The sequence below is a fragment of the Palaemon carinicauda genome, chromosome 26 (assembly GCF_036898095.1).
Source record: "Palaemon carinicauda isolate YSFRI2023 chromosome 26, ASM3689809v2, whole genome shotgun sequence".
Lineage (NCBI taxonomy): Eukaryota > Metazoa > Arthropoda > Malacostraca > Decapoda > Palaemonidae > Palaemon > Palaemon carinicauda.
In genome coordinates this window covers 74,759,842-74,777,801 of record NC_090750.1, presented here as the reverse complement: position 1 = coordinate 74,777,801, position 17,960 = coordinate 74,759,842, and the positions used below count along the sequence as shown (strand labels likewise).

Here is a 17,960-nt window from a genome sequence, read left to right as displayed (position 1 = left end):
ATACTATATTTTCATCATCGATTTGAGAGAGAGAGAGAGAGAGAGAGAGAGAGAGAGAGAGAGAGAGAGAGAGAGAGAGAAAGAAAGTATATACATTCAACTGTCTGAATCTAGATAGCCAGCAATAATGTTTGTTTTGCTTCAGCATAAGCCTGTCAGCAAGGTATAGTATTCATGAACCCCCAACAAATTTCAGTTATATACAACGAATGTTTTTTTTTCTTTATGTTAAACAAGCTAACATAAGTCTCTTTATATAGTTTATGTATGAGAGATGTATTTAAGCGTTGGTGTTCTTGAAATTTTTCATTTTAATTGTTCATAGTTATCTTGCTTATTTCCTTTCATCACTGGGTTTTTTCCTTCTTGAAACCTTTGGGCTCATGGCATCGAATAGTCTGGCCTATTCTTTACATATTCTCCTCTGTCCTCATGCACCTGACAACACTAAGATTACCAAACTTTGTTAAAGTTTTTATAGTTTATATGAGGTATTTATTTTAATGTTATTGTTCTTGAAATATTTTATTTTTCCTTGTTTCCTTTCCTCACTGGGCTATTTTCCCCGTTGGAGCCCGTCGGCTTATAGCATTTTGCTTTTCCAACTAGGGTTATAGCTTAGCAATTAATAATAATAATAATAATAATAACTCGGGCGAAAGTTTCTTTATATCCAGGTGATAAGTCCATACGGCTACTGCTCCCTTTCTGGACGACAGGTTTTCATGTGTAAACAAGCAAAACGGCAGTTGGGCATCTTTCTATTTAAAAGAGCCGATTCTCTCTCTCTCTCTCTCTCTCTCTCTCTCTCTCTCTCTCTCTCTCTCTCTCTCTCTCTCTCTGTTTGACATATAACTGAATGCATTAGTTATGTGATATTCGGTTTAAGAGAAGTGATTACTGCGCAGGAATACGATAACTTTTTTTCTTTTGCCCGTAGCCTGTTGTCCCATACACAACCAGGACGCATATTTCTTTCAGGGTGGGGCTTGTATGGTCGTTTACCCCTAGCCATAATACCAAAAAAAAATCGAATATGTCTCTCCCTATTTCCTATCCATGTGCGATTTGAAAGTTTTATATAGTCTGTGTATAGTAAACAAAACTATATAGAATGAATGACGATGTTTAGGATTATAACAAAGGTTTGTTTATTGTGACACGTGGCAGGTTTTTTCCCATGTGACGCATTGTGGTAGTGGTGGTGATCGGGGTGTCCCTTAATGTCCTTTCTCTGAATAGTCAACTATTTAGGCAGTTAAGATATTTAAATAATTTATCTCTAAAATTAGTAAATATATAGTACATAAATCATATACCGTATATATATATATATATATATATATATATATATATATATATATATATATATATATGTCTTACTTATAACTGTAATCGAACAGTTTAACATGTATATATATAAAATATATATATATATATATATATATATATATATATATATATATATATATACATATATATATATAAATATATATATATATATATATATATATATATATATATATATGTCTTACTTATAACTGTAATCGAACAGTTTAACATGTGTGTGTGTATATATATATATATATATATATATATATATATATATATATATATATATATATATATATATATATGTATATATGTATATATAGAGAGAGAGAGAGAGAGAGAGAGAGAGAGAGAGAGAGAGAGAGAGAGAGAGAGAGAGAGATATGGGATGGTAGGAAAGGAGACGTAAACCTGATCATTAACAAATTGGCAACGTTGCCCTCAGTGAAATTCCAGAATCCGCCACCCCCTGAACCGACTTCATGCTACAGATACGCTCTAGTGGAAACAGAAATGACTGTAACTGAACATTTAAATATCTATGTATACTGTAATTTTATTTGTATCCTGAAAATACAGAATTATAGGTTATATAGAGTAAATCAAAGCGTGTAACTAACAGCAGTGCAGTTATGAGACCGCCATGTATTGCATACCACTTCTTTCCTTTTCATATATATTCATGGAAGCATAATTGGTGTTTTTTGCTCTCCAACAGTGAAGCTTCCCTTGGCTGTTAGATTGAAGAGGTTTTTTTTTCATCGGTGACTATGCCACGAGAACAGAACTACACATCATTGATGTATTGCCATCTGTGGTTCTCTGTAACTTTTCTTTAATGGCAGAAACTTGGAAATACCTATGCCGAGAGTTATTGATGTCTGTCACAACATTAGCATTTCTTATGTGCTGTAATTTTTCTCAGTCAACCAATTCTGGGACGATCTCTCATGCTTCCCCAAATCCTGTTCCCATTTCTCTTGCTGTCTCACTGACGCCGAGCCCAACCGAATGCATGCCAACGATACGAGCTCACCTAGTCTGTGGTAGTCAGCGTTATTACCCAAGCTTGCAGTGGCTTACTGATAGAGGTGATAGTGTATAACCAAATCGTCACCTCCCATATAATATTAACCCCATCTGATATTTGATAATAAAACCGTCACAGTTCAGGTTAAGATACAGTTATGACCATTATATGTGTCTCTCGTTCAGTATGATTACTTAAAGAATCAAAAGTAAAAATAATCGTTATAAATGACTTTTTCCATCCATTGATGCATGCCTTTTAACATTGACTATAGTAGAGATTGCAGCATGTAGAGTTGGTCAACAATACATAGGGTAGCCATCTATATCATGCAAAATTTGACATACAATAGGCATTATACAACAAACAGCATTGTGAAAAGTCACATAAAGTAGAAATGTTACAATTATATAAAAAAAAAGTTCTAACATATAATTTCCGAGTCAGTTAAATAAGTAAATAAAAAAGAAAGCAATGACCCTTTGAAATTAATGTTGGTAGTACTCAATATTTTGGTATCTTTTAAAAGATTCAGTCTTTGTTGTATGGCTGTCATGACTGCAATACTGTTCGATTAATACACTTTGATTTACTCTCGAGAGCCTATAGGATGGACGTAAAATAAGCAAATACATGGTTAAGCATTTAGTTATAAAGTCAGTCCTGATTCAAATAGGTGACAAAAACAGTGTTTGTGAACCTGGGACGACAGGCTGCAGTATATATATATATATATATATATATATATATATATATATATATATATATATATATATATATATATATATATATTGATGGTTTATACACATCATTAAGGATGTTGAATAATAGCACTAGGTTTCCCTTCTTGGGCAGCAATCACTTCCCGTATACCAGAAATTAACTATAAACTAATGCATTTAATTATGGTATGCATAGGATGAGAGAGAGAGAGAGAGAGAGAGAGAGAGAGAGAGAGAGAGAGAGAGAGAGAGAGAGGGGCCCCCGGGGGGTAATCGAGAGCGAGCAGTCCGATATAGACTTGGACACGCGGAGTAGAAAGAAAAAATTGTTGTTAATGGAGTAGGGGACAGGTGATGACCATTTTTTATTTCTCTGTAATCAAAAGGGAAACAACCTTATAATATAATATAATATATAATATGATATAATAAATAATATAATATAATATATAATATATATATATATATATATATATATATATATACCTTATTCGTGTTTGTCGTAATTAATTAAGTCTTTTAAAATTAAGTTTATTGGATTGGGAATCTGTTATAATTGTTAGTTTGAGGTTTAAAGTAATATTTAGGTACAACTGATAATGCATGTGATTGTATGTATGTGTAGATAGTGAATAAAGTAAAGTATATGTACAAGTGAGTTTGATTCTGGTCCAGAATAACCCAAAACCCATGACATTCAGGGTTTTCTTGGAGTTCACCCATTCAAGTACCAACGAGACCTCAGGTTGATGCTTAGGCCGATCATCCCGGTGTAAAATGCTGTGTAGGCTGTCTGGTGTAATTATTCGTAAACAATACATGAACACATTGATTACAAAATCTCGCTCATGGCTCCAAATCTTTAAAGCATTTTATACATATAATCCTGACAAGCTCCCATCACTGTATATAACAAAGCTGTAGAACAAATTGATCCGTGAGCAAATAAAAAATAAATAAATATTACTTGTAATGAACATTCAACGTGAGAAGGGGGATAATCGTGATATCATGAATGACAAAAAAAGAAAAAAAAAATTCTTTTAGCCTGGCCTTTCAGGACGGACTCTGTCACGCTGTACAAGTACATGACAACGTAAATTGGGAAAAGGTTTCAACGTGCATGAAAATATAAGCAGGGGGGGTGCCGAAATACACATTACAATACAGTAAAATGAAACGACTATTTACTGTATAAACAAAAACACACATCAATGGGAACCAGTGAAATCAGGACTGCACGATACTCAAATAGTGCTAAAACGTGAACTCAAATATATATTACAGTAATGTAATGAAATATCACATTAGGTTGGGCTCTAGATATATAGGAGAAAGACAAATGATGAGAACGGAATATGTTATGGAAGATGAAATATCATAGGAAGGAGAAAGAATTAAAGAGGTACAATCGTTTAAGCATTAAGGAACTATGATCTCCAATACAGGATCATTAGAATTAGAGTTTTGTGAAAGACTGAAAAAGAGCAAGTCCGATAATGGCTAGGCTAAGTAAAATTTGGAAACCAAATCGTCTGAAATTACATATAAAAATCAGGCTTTATATCAGTTTAGTGAATCTATTACTCTATGGACATGTCGTGGTATGACAATGAGACAACCTCCAACAAATTTAGCAGAATTGAGAACAAAGCCCTTAGAAGGATATAGCGAGTTAAATGGCAAAGCAGGATTACAATTGAAACTATAAGAGAAATTACTCGAATGTCATATGTAGACGAGATCATGCGAGGGGTAGATGGTGATAGTTTGGGCATGCTCTTTGCACTCTAGAGAGATTAGTTCACCAAACGTTTAACTGAGGTCCACAAGGCACTAGAACCGTTGGAAGACCTAGGCCTAACAGCTGAGAACTATGAAGCGTGAAATAGATGATGAATGGAGAAACATCGATTTAAAAGCTCAAGATAGAGACGACTGGCGAAATCTAACATAGGCCATGTGCGTCAATAGACGTGGGAGGAGATTATATATATATATATATATATATATATATATATATATATATATATATATATATATATATATATATATATATAGAGAGAGAGAGAGAGAGAGAGAGAGAGAGAGAGAGAGAGAGAGAGAGAGAGAGAGAGAGAGAGAGAGAATTTAAATGGTTACTATGGTACCCGATAGTCAATGTGAATACGTACTAAATGCACTGGTAGCAGACAACCACGATTCATTTATTGGCCTGCAAACAACCCACAAACCTCAGCCCCTCCCCAGGGTTATAGAAATCTCACTGAGCAAATTCTCATTGAAAATTTGCAATGTCAATGACATTGATTCAGCCTAAGATACTAAACATTCGCCGACAGTTTTATTGAAAATTCGTAGTAACAACGAAGTAACCTACTGTAGGTTAGGCCTAGGTTACTTGCCGCTGACCATGTTTTACTATAAACTTGACACTGGCAAGTCCACACCATTTGTTTTCAATCTAATTAGCTATTAATTTATCATGACAAAAATATTAAGGCAATTGCGAGGCTTATATTTCTGTAGAAAAGTAATGCCTTACCATAATACAAAATATACAAAGAACACTTCAAATAAACTTCCCATTCACACACGTTGTGACTCCAGTTGTCGTAAACGCTTTCCAAATTGTTTTAGACAATAGCCTAAGCTAAATGCATAAAGCCTAACTTATCCAGCAAATCTTTAACGATTATATTCTAACAGCAGGAAGTTTTCCTAAGTCTAGCCTACACTACATGGAAATAAACACCAAATTCAAGTTTGCTTAATACTCACGGTCTGAGAGAGAAGCTCCAGGTTAGGTGGGGAGTCAAGCCAATGAGGCGACTACATAAACGGTTCCTTTCTTGTGAGTACATCTTCGGAAATAAAAATATATCACTAAATAAAACACATAAAGCACACTACGCATGAAACGTGTAAAAATCTTGGTTATCAGCTCGGTATTGGCACAATAATAATAGCCTTTCTTCTATTAGCCGGTCTCGATGCGAAGTGATGAACGGTCGGTTACGTACTGGAACCATCCGTCTTCTTGAGTTTGTTTTTGTGGGAAGATGCCGGTTGTTAATTTTTATCTTTTTAAGTACCTTTAATTGGTAATAATTTCCTCCCCAACTATAATGTTTAATGTAAAAATGTCAATGAGTTTGATGATATTGATGGTTCTGGTAAAGATAAAGATGTTAGTGAACTATAACATGAGCATTTCTTACATAGCGTCAATAATTTGTTTTAGGGTTTTTTCCCAGGTAAAATCTGTAAGTCTTTAGAATCGTATTTGCTTTCCTTATTTGGATCTGCGCTTATTATAAATACTTTGATTTATGTCCTATTTTATAAATTCCCATGTAATTTAAAACTTTTAAGTTTGTGCACTGTAGAAATAGTGTAGTTCTCTACCCTATTAACATAAGATACAATAATATTTATTAAAACGTCCAACGTATGCCTAGTCAAAGTTGTTGCACTATCAACGTTACTAACCAACTGATATGATTCCAATAACTCACTAAATTTAGGCCGAGCTTCATCCATCCAAAGATTGAAATCTCCAAAATTAACTAATTTCGTTTTTTTTTTTCATAACAATCATCTCATGGAACACAATAAACTCCTCAAATACGATATTTGTATTTGTTTAAAGGTAGTTCATGAATGGCAGAGGCAAGGGACAGTGACAATGTCCTGAAGACTAACCATATATACCCAAGCCCCCTCTTCACCCCATCTTTGACAAGGGAGGGCCAGGTATGACTGCTAATGACTAAGCAGGTAGACCTATAGGCTACTCTAAACCCCAACGCTTAGCTTACAAGGACGCTGAAGTTGCAGACACAAAAAAACTATCGAGCATGACCAAGACTCGAACCCCAATCAGGCAGATCGACAGGTAGTGACGTTTCCAATAAGCCCAAGGGCTCCAACAGAGAAAGTAGCCCAGTGAGGAAAGGAAACTTCAGTGCAGAACCCGTTCTCGGAGATTTGTGAACTATTACTATACGGGAAGATATTCTTTTATATTGATCTGCGTTTACTTCGAATAATTTTATTTGAGTTCTATTTTGATATTCTCATGAACTTTGCTGGTATTGTAAATGGCCTTTTTCACAATTTTACTCAAAGTATGTTTTCCTGGTCCGGTCAAATACGGAAATATGTTTGCCGCAAAGGCTACATTCTTCTATTCAGTGTCCAATAGAGCGTAAACCACGTTGATCGTGAAAGCCACGGTATTTTGGTGCTTCAAGAACAAAAGTCTTCAACTTCTTGAAAGCCTTATGTCATCAGTCCTTTGGATGTCACGTGGATCTTGATATATAATCTATGGCGCCGGCTATTTGAAAGGTCTCGAACCAAACGTCGAGGTGCATCTTAACTCCAAGAACTTGAAACCCTCCGTAACTATCCTCGTGTCTGCATGATTTGTTGGCTGCACGGTGTGTAGGAATTCACTTCAACATTTTTTGACGCCCAGTTCTGATAGCTTGTTGAGACATTGTAAATATTCTAAAATTTATTCTACCTTTAATAGGCTCCCGGTGTAGTTTTATCAGTACAGGGGTAATCGTTTCTCAGTGTGTGACACATATTTTATCAAACTTTCAAGTTAGGATTTTATGATGATCATTTCTAACGGTTACAGTCACTATGTGATTAAGACATGAAATATAAAAGGAAGTCACGTCATACGATGGCATTACTCTTAAAAGATGAAGAGGGCTACCATAGCAAGTTCGTTTATGATGGCAACACCTTAGGTTTCTTTTGTAGGCCTATAGTTTGCAGTAAAGTATTTTTATATAATTATCAAAGGAATGAGATCCCAATGAGTCGAGCTCAACTCATACATATCTATACAGAATAAAGGAATAATTAAATATATGTGCAAAACATAAATTAGATAAAAACTGTTATCCGCTATAGATGAAAATACAAATCCTAATTAAATAAACTCATGCTTCTCAAAACAGAGAAACCGCTAGTTATTGGATCCTCTGACTGGCCAGACTGTAGTATATTGGATCCTACTCTCTGTTCATGGCTCATTTTCCCTTTGCCTACACATACACTGGATAGTCTGGCCTATTCTTTACATACTCGCCCGAGAGGCCTCATACACCTGACAGAACCGAGATTACCAAACGATTCTTCTTCGCTCAAAGGGTTAACATCTGCACTGAAGTTTCCTTTCCTCACTGGGCTACTTTCTCTGTTGGAGCCCTTGGGCTTATAGCATCTTGCTTTTCCAACTCGAGTTGTAGCTTAGCAAGTAATAATAATAATAATAATAATAATAATAATAATAAACGACCAGAATCCGATCAAAACTTGAATTTCTTTGTTCTAAAAGACTGCATTAGCATTTAAAAAAATTCTATTGTTAAAATCGTGTCACAGCCCAAAGAGACTGACAATATGATCAGCGTATAGCATCAGTCTCATTCAAACTAGGACCAGGAAGGGCCAGGCAATGGCTGCTAATGACTCAGCAATCATACACATAGGCTCCCAAAAACCCCGGCCCCTATCCTTAGCTCACAAGGATGGTGAGGTTGCAGATATTACAATAAACTATAGAGCTTGAGCAAAACGCGAACTCCCGTCCAGCAGATCGCCAGGCAGGGAACACTTTTCTTTCTGGTTAGATGATTTTCAAGGGAAACTATTGGTTCTATTTATTTTAATTCGTTACTTCGGGTTCGTTATTTCACATATTTTCCATTTACTTTATATAAAATTTTTTATTGTGGTTACATAATCTTTAACGGGAGGGTGTTCTTTCTGATTCCGCGGCTGTATTTGGCCTTTCCTTACCATCAACTCAAGCACGCGCAAGAATAAAACATATTTCAATGTTTACCCTGAATGAATAAAATTTGTTTAAGAAGCTATTCAATTTGTAATACCATTCTTAGGTGTGTAACATTTGAGAGCTTCCATGGTGTTTCTCAAATCAGAACAGATGAAACATACAGAAGTTGGCTTATTTTCATTGTTTTAAATATGGGTTGCTAATAAAATGGTTGTTAGTTTGGACGTAAATAATAATGCTTCAGTAGGCAACGAGAACTGTCAGGGATTGCTATGAGAGACCAGACAAAAGATCTCCTACCATCACTAAGTTACACTTGGCTATTTGATGTGTTTCACACCTCGTGAAGCAGTAAACGGGTGCAATGAGTGACTATTTCAACCAACCGCAGTGGCCTGCATGATGATAAAAAACATAGCCAACCCCATACATGAATTGACATGTCTAAGGTCTTTAACCTGCAGTGGTCTAGAAACGGGTGCATTATTTGTTGTTATTTGTCTATAATGCATATTGGGATCTTTCCTGTAAATATGTTCTAAGCTAAGGCATGTGGCTTATGGTGACCCGGGGTTTTATTAGATTTCTTTGATCAATAAGGAAGATGGAAGCATATACTCGTTTTCTTCATGATACAAGGTGGAGGAAAAAGAGACGGCTGATTAAGGGTCATTACGATCTGCCTATAAGACTGAGAAGATTTTTGGTTCCTATTAGGTTGAGACGAGTTTTGGTTGAAGAACTGGTGGATAGAATCGCCAAAGTGCTTTGCATTGTTACAAAATCTCTATGCAATAACAAAGAAGGTCCATCATTTTCATAAAAAAAAAAAAAAATTGGACAATTTGAAGATCTAAAACCTCCACTACAGTCTCAGGCCTCAAGTGTGTATTGGATCTAAAGACTTTAGTGGCTTAAGATTCAGAGCCAAACATTGGGCTACCATAATCTATCCTGGATAAGACAAGCTTTATAGATCAACAATAAAGTTGATCTTATACCACGTATTGTACTAGGTAATTTCATCGTTATGTTGAGATCATTATTGCATTTAGGTTTGGTGTAAGATATGTGTACTTTCCAAATGAGGTAGGTATCGAATATTACCCCCCCCCCCAAAAAAAAAAAATACGTTAGCTTGGAATTGTATTTGGGTTTTGATCAATGTAAGATTTATGTACTTTAATTAAACAGGACAATGCCCTAGAGACTGACCACATAAATATACACCCATATAATTATAATATACTGTATACATATAAACATATATATATATATATATATATATATATATATATATATATATATATATATATATATATATATATATATATATATAGGCCTATATGATCAGCGACCAAGCGGCCAAGCCCCTCGCCAACAAGCTTCTCCTTTGGTTCTTTATATTACAATGAAGTAGGATGAAGCATGTATAAATAGAATACTGAATAACGCTACAGCGGCATCGTTTACTTATGGCTATTAAAATAATCTGTTCTAGCCTGTCACTAGTGGTCATAGGTATGTGGTGAAGAAAGCCTCATTAAATAGTCCAGTTTTATCTATCAGATACTCTTATTTGACAATGGGGGTTTGTTTGTAGCCGCCCAAATGCAGAGGATTCAGGATCTGATTGGTAACGTCTCCGGCTGGTGTTTACCAGTCGGGGGTTCGAGTCCCGCTCAGACTCGTTAGTGCCATTAGTGTCTGCAACCTTACCATCCTTGTGAGCTAAGGTTGGGGGGTTTAGGGGAGCCTATAGGTCTATCTGCTGAGTCATCGGCAGCCACTGCCTGGACTTCCCTGGTCTTAACTTGGGTGGAGAGGAGGCTTGGGCGCTGATCATATAATATGGTCAGTCCCTAGGGCATTGTCCTGATTGCTAGGGCAATGTCACTGTCCCTTGCCTCTGCCATTCATGAGTGACCTTTAAACCATTTGATAAACTCTCTGTGCATTAAAGTAGACGTAAAGCTGAAATCAAAATATGGAAAAATGAAAAAAAAAAAGTTTGCTGTGATAAGAAAAGGATAGTTTAGAGTGTACCAGTAAACTTAAACTATCAGCTTTCAGAACGTTCCTTGAACCTTGGTCACCCATGCAGATTTTAGTAGTTTCCATAAATTATACATACAAGTTTCAGTAACCTATAGAGGTCTTGATTCACTATCTAGGGGAGTCATCAGACTAATATCCTTCCAAATTTCATTAAGTATTTATAGAGAAAGTTTCTAGTCTCAACCTCTCCCCGCCACATGTATACATAAGGCTTCCATTGTCGAGGAGTCAGTTTCCTTGAGCACCCATCTCAGTAATGACCAGATCAATTAAACTGTGGCTTAAACACTTCCGAGTTCTGAATTACTCTTATTACGAATGACCTCTGGTGTTCGACTGTCAGAAATAATTTTCTTTACAAAATAAATAGTTGAAATTCTTACATGTTGGCCTAAGCTGTAATCATGCTTCTTGTTACAAACGTAATTACCTTTTCATACGTTCTGTCTAGATGAATTTTGATAATACCCACATGACAGAACATTATTTACTGACATTATACTCGAAGTATATCTAATGAAGTTACATTTCTGGTAGTATGAGAGACACGATGTACATGGCAAATCATTACAAAAAGTTTAACCCTAGTTCACCCAGAAAATACTAATACTTAGAATGGTGGAATAGCTGAAATACAAAGTAAGTTAATCAACATCAAGGTTTTACATGAAATAAGACATAGTTAACTGACATCACAACTTACCAGCACAAAATACAGTATTACGACTGGCAATGTCACATTCCATATCAAGGGACAACAAACCAATTTCGAAAAGAATCTTATTTTTAACCTCGATCATGTTATCTTCAAACCACCACTCATTTCATTACTTAATAGTGAAAGCAACAAATGCCTCCAATCACTGATGAGAAAGAAAGCTACGAAACAACCAACAATAATATTTTGCCTCCTATTGATAAGCGAGAGTATTATTTTGAAAGGTTTGCCTTCCGTACCAATTATTTAGTGGATGGTATTCTTTCAATTCAATGTTACGTGATGTAAAGGCATGGATGGTTTTACTCACCAATAAGGATTGAATATGTCGCAGGTTTAAGATCCATCGAGCACATCGGCCCTAGACTATCAACAGAGTTGACGGTTACACGAGAAATACTCTGCCACTACAGTACTAACACAGGCGGTAGAAAGCTTTCTCGCCTTCCTTTTATCGGTATTGTTTCATTACCTTTTTTTTTTCATTCTAAAGTATAGTTACTGAATTTAGCTTTCTGAAGATATATATTCTATTTCAATTTGAAAATTTCAGTTTTTTTTTAAACAATAGCATTGGGAAATAACACAGAAACGTGGAAAAATATTTTTTATTGCTATATATATATCGTTCACCAAAATGAACAAGTGGCTTTCTATCATACAAGCCATAACCAAGAGTGAAGTTCTCTCTCTGAAAAGGTAACGGGAGAAATACGTTCATTTAACAAGATTCGGGGAATTATAACCTAATATTTTTTTTTTTTTTTGAGAATTTCATCTATCGCCGAGGTTGATAAATTTTCATTAATTTCAATCACAGCCTAATGACCAAATGTTTTACCTCAAAACGATTACTTTCATCTCTTCTTATGAATATTTGTCAAATATTATCCTATTTATATAGTTGTAATTATATACAACTCATCAAATCCTATTTTAATTTCCTGTCATTAAAATTTTTCACGCTTAACCTTTTATGTCAAAAGGCAAACGTGAATGAGACAGAGAGATAAGCTATCAGAAACAAAGGCCTTTTTACTGTGAAAAATTTATGTCAACACAGCGTAGGCCTACTGACTAAAAATCAACACCACAGCAAAGTTGCTAGTACTAGACCTAACAAAATTACGAAAACCATGAGATCCTAAACAGAATACGGAATTCCAAATTATCACAGATCAAATTTTAAATGGAGGAGTAACAACAATGAAGACACTACAGTGTCATGAGAATCAACATCAACAAAATTATGGCCATGCTATCAACAAGAGTTTGGCTTTTATTTGGCGTTGCAGGTGACTTCGGAAGAAAAGTATTTCCTGACGTCGTGTGCTTGCCATCGATAGTGTCCGGCTAGAAGAAGCTCGGCCTGTTCGGGTACCATTGGTTGTAGAATTGTGGTCTGAAGAACTGCGGGCGAGGACGGGGCCTTGGTCCGAAAACTACCGGTGGTGCTGCCTCGAAGCGGTCGTTGGCAGAGAGAGGGTTGTAGATGGGGTTGCTGCTTAGCGCACCCTTGAAAATAAAAATGTAATTATCAATTTCGGTAGGTTATAGACAAGAGAAGTTGAACTGATTATTTCTGCATATGGTTTTGATAATTGCTTTCATTCATTCTTAAAAGTTTTCGTACTACTGAGAGTTGTTTTTATTCAATCTTACAACCATTCGTATCACTTTTAGTTCATTTTACTCATTCTTAAAACAATTCGTACCACTGACAGGTCCTTCAACTCATTCATAAACCGTAATATTGATCGTTTCTTTTATTCACTCTTAAAACCATTCGTACCACTGATAGTTTCATTCATTCTTAAAACCATTCGTGCTGTTGATAGTTGCTTTTATTCATTCTTAAAACCATTCGTACCACTGATAGTTTCTTTTATTCATTCTTAAAACCATTCGTGTTGTTGATAGTTACTTTTATTCATTCTTAAAATCAATCGTACCATTAATAGTTCATTTTACTCATTCATAAAACATACTATTGATACTTTTTATTCATTCTTAAAACCATACGTACCACTGACAGTTCCTTTTTGCTCATTCATAAAGCGTAGTAATGATAGTTTCTTTTGATCCTTCTTAAAACCAACAAAATTCGTACCATTAACAGTTATTATTATTATTATTATTACTATCCAAGCTACAACCCTAATTGGAAAAGCAAAATGCTATAAGGCCAGGGGCTCCAATAGGGAAAAATAGCCCAGTGAGGAAAGGAAATAAGGAAATAAATAACTGAAGAGAACAAATTAACAATAAATAATTCTAAAAAAAGTAATGTCAAAAGAGATATGTCATTCATTCTCAAAACCATTTATACTAATGATAGTTCCTTTCATTAAGTACTAAAACCATTTGTACTCTTGGTGGCTACTTTTATTCATTCTGAAAACCATTCGTACTATCCAATGAACATTCAAGAGGTAAAATGAAATCATTTACATCAGTGGTTCCCAACCTTTTTTCTGTCATTTCCCCCCTGCACCCAGTCCAACCATCCAGATTTCCCCCTTCATGCCCCGCCCAGCCCTCATGCCCACTCGCCTGCCTCAGAAATGGGCATGACACTCCAATTCTCCCCTTGAATATCATGTCTTTGAGAACTGATATGATCCTATCACAATTGAATGGCTAACAACAAATTGCCGCACGTACTATGAGGACATTTTCCGCTTGTTCTAGTTAGTAGGTAGTGTAATTATTTCCCCCCCTGGAAGCTTCAAATTTCCCCCCAGGGAGATAATTTCCCCCAGGTTGGGAACCACTGATTTAAATGAATAAAAATATACAGTGAAATTCTCGCAGACTGACAGCATGTATTAGCAAAAACGTTCGTATTTAAAGTACTTACGACACTCGGTCTAAACGCATCATGGCCGCCGGCGAATTTTACAGGGACATCTTGAATGATATTGGGATTAACCTGACGAGCATGACGACTCAAGACCGGAGCAAGTGGCGATGCATCTGAAAAAAAAATATCTCTGGATAGAACAATGTCCAAAAGCCCGCTCAAAGAGTTGGGAATATAATAGAATATATAGTCCACTTCTTTTAGCGATGCATATTTGCACCGACTCGCGGAGGTGCCCTTTTAGCTCGGAAAAGTTTCCGGATCGCTGATTGGTTAGAATTATCTTGTCCAACCAATCAGCGATCCGGAAACTTTTCCGAGCTAAAAGGGCACCGCTGCGAGTCGGTGCAAATATGCATCGCTAAAAGAAATGGACTATAGTAATGAATTAGTTTCAAATCTCACAAGTCATATAATAGATATTTTTATAGTTTCCAATCTTACGCATTAAATAATAGATATCTTTATATGGTTTCAAGTCTCAAAGGTCAAGATTAAAAACATAAATTAATAAAATAAAATGCTTAAAATGCTTTAAAATTGCTTACCTGAGTCTGCTGTTAAATATCCAGCGATGACCACAAAAACCAGCCATGCACCTGACGACATCTCCATGTTTTAGGAAACCTAAAAATAAAAGTTAGTAAAATTATTTGTCGTTTAAGTCTCATGGACAAATCGTGCATAAACCATCATCATTTGAAACTCGACCCTGATAAAAATTATTTGTCGTTTAAGTCTCATGAACAAATCGTGCATAAACCATCATCATTTGAAACTCGACCCTGATAAAAATTATTTGTCGTTTAAGTCTCATGAACAAATCGTGCATAAACCATCATCATTTGAAACTCGACCCTGATAAAAATTATTTGTCGTTTAAGTCTCATGAACAAATCGTGCATAAACCATCATCATTTGAAACTCGACCCTGATAAAAATTATTTGTCGTTTAAGTCTCATGAACAAATCGTGCATAAACCATCATCATTTGAAACTCGACCCTGATAAAAATTATTTGTCGTTTAAGTCTCATGGACAAATCGTGCATAAACCATCATCATTTGAAACTCGACCCTGCGGTTATTTTTTCAGAATCCATGAGTAAAGGAAAATGCGAATTTAAGTGATAATCAATGGGATACCTGAAAGGGTTTGTGTATCACCATGAGCAGCGAAACTGTATTAGATAGGCCACCCATACTAGATTGGTTTGCTGTGAGCGACCAAAATTCTCCCACCATCACCAATCTGCAGTTATCCAGTGTGGTGATGAAGACTGGCCAAACCTCAGACATGAATAGGGTCATGTCTGAGACCTTTGTCCTGCAATGGACTAGAAACAGCTGCATTTGTTGTATATACGTATTGAGCTGGCATCCCTGTCGGGAAAAGCTGTTTTTTTTTTCAACTAGGGTTGCAGCTTGTCTTGTAATAATAACGATAAAGATAATAGCAATAATATCGGTCATTCTACCTACAATATGCATATTTGATGCCAGCATCTCTGCTGTTGTGAATAATGTGAAAATTACGGTAGGACAATCAACAGAGCTATGGAGACATTAAGGAGGAAAGGCACCCAATAAATCAAATATTTTGAAAAAAAGTAGAAAACTTTGTACCAAGATTTTCTGCGGATTCGAACTAATTATGACAAATTAAATTGTAACAGTAAATAATAGAGAAAATTTGATTTAATTTGCTTCGAAACAAATCGATGAGCTTAATAAACAACCTTTTTCCCTAGGAAAAAAAATAAAAAATTTACTGTATTATTATAAAATTACTAACCACTATTAAACGATAAAAAGTCACTATATTTCAGCTATGTAAATTATTTAGGATTGGATATTAATGTTGCTGCTATTTTATCTTATGTCAAATAGTTATTCCTGGATAAGGGTGAAAATCTGGTAGGCCTAGGAGGTAACAAAGATTTAGCTAACGTTAGCCTCAACTCTTTGCTGCTAAATTATAGAAACTATGAATACAATACTATGGTGTAACTTGAACACAGGAAACTATGAACATAATACTATACTGTTACTCAAACTCATAGGAAACGATGAACATAATAATGTACAGTACAGTTACTTAAACAGGAAACTATGAACATAATACTATACTGTTACTTAAACTCATAGGAAACGATGAACATAATACTATACTGTTACTTAAACTAATAGGAAACGATGAACATAATATTATACTGTTACTTAAACTTCTCGGAAACTATGAACATAATACTTTACCGTTACTTAAACACAAGAAACTATGAACATAATACTATACTGTTACTTAAACTCACAGGAAACGATGAACATAATAATGTACAGTACAGTTACTTAAACAGGAAACTATGAACATAATACTATACAGTTACTTAAACGGGAAACTATGAACATATTACTAAACAGTTACTTAAACAGGAAACTATGAACATATTACTATACAGTACAGTTACTTAAACAGGAAACTATGAACATAATACCATACTGTTACTTAAACTCATAGGAAACGAAAAACACAATAGTATACTGTTACTCAAACACACAGGAAATAACCCGATATTTTAAAAGTATAAAGATGTTTATCAGCGCAGACCTACGTGAATACTAATCGCCGGATATACGCCCATAAATATTAACTCCACATTGTCGGGAGGAGTGCGTGTGTACCTGAATGCATCTTGAGCGAGGTATCAAGCAATATACTGGCCTCTTAAAGAAGCATCAGCAGCTGTTATGATTATATATATATATATATATATATATATATATATATATATATATATATATATATATATATATATATATATATATATATATATATATTCCACCTTGAATTTACTTGCTTGACTTCTAACAGATTAAATTTTATCAGTAATATAATTTCATAATATTAGCTAGTATACATCATTATTAATTAATATTATTATTACAAGATAAGCTACAACTAAGCGATGAAATAAAGAAAATTTACTCGCGCTATACAAAATTACTAACTTTAAAAGAAAAAAAAATGTATCACTTTTAAAAGAAATCTGCAAAAAAAAAAAAAGAAAAAAAGAAAAAGAAACATCGTCAGTTCACGAATGCGCTAATGGTTATGAAATGTACATGACTTTTGTAAATAAAAGAAAAATATTCAAGCAGAAAATAAAACTAACCAACTAACCCTTTTTTTAATATTGTATATAATACATGCAATTAATCTTTAGTCAATTTCAGTAAATGAATCAACGTGGTAATAAAATATCTTGACCAAGTTGTACTGTATACAGAGCTTTTCTATATTCACATCAGCATTAATTTAAGTATAAAATTAATTTAACAAAATATAATAAAGCCAATAAGGAAATTTTATATTCAAATTTTCAGGGTACTGTCGTAATCAGAAGTTGCGTCTGCAAA

The 17,960-nt window shown here is 34.8% G+C and overlaps 1 pseudogene; it reads right to left on the bottom strand.

Moving 5' to 3' along the window:
- Nucleotides 1-12,431: 12,431 nt before the first annotated feature.
- LOC137620231 (uncharacterized) overlaps nt 12,432-17,960 on the bottom strand; it is a 101,808-nt pseudogene continuing 96,279 nt past the window's right edge.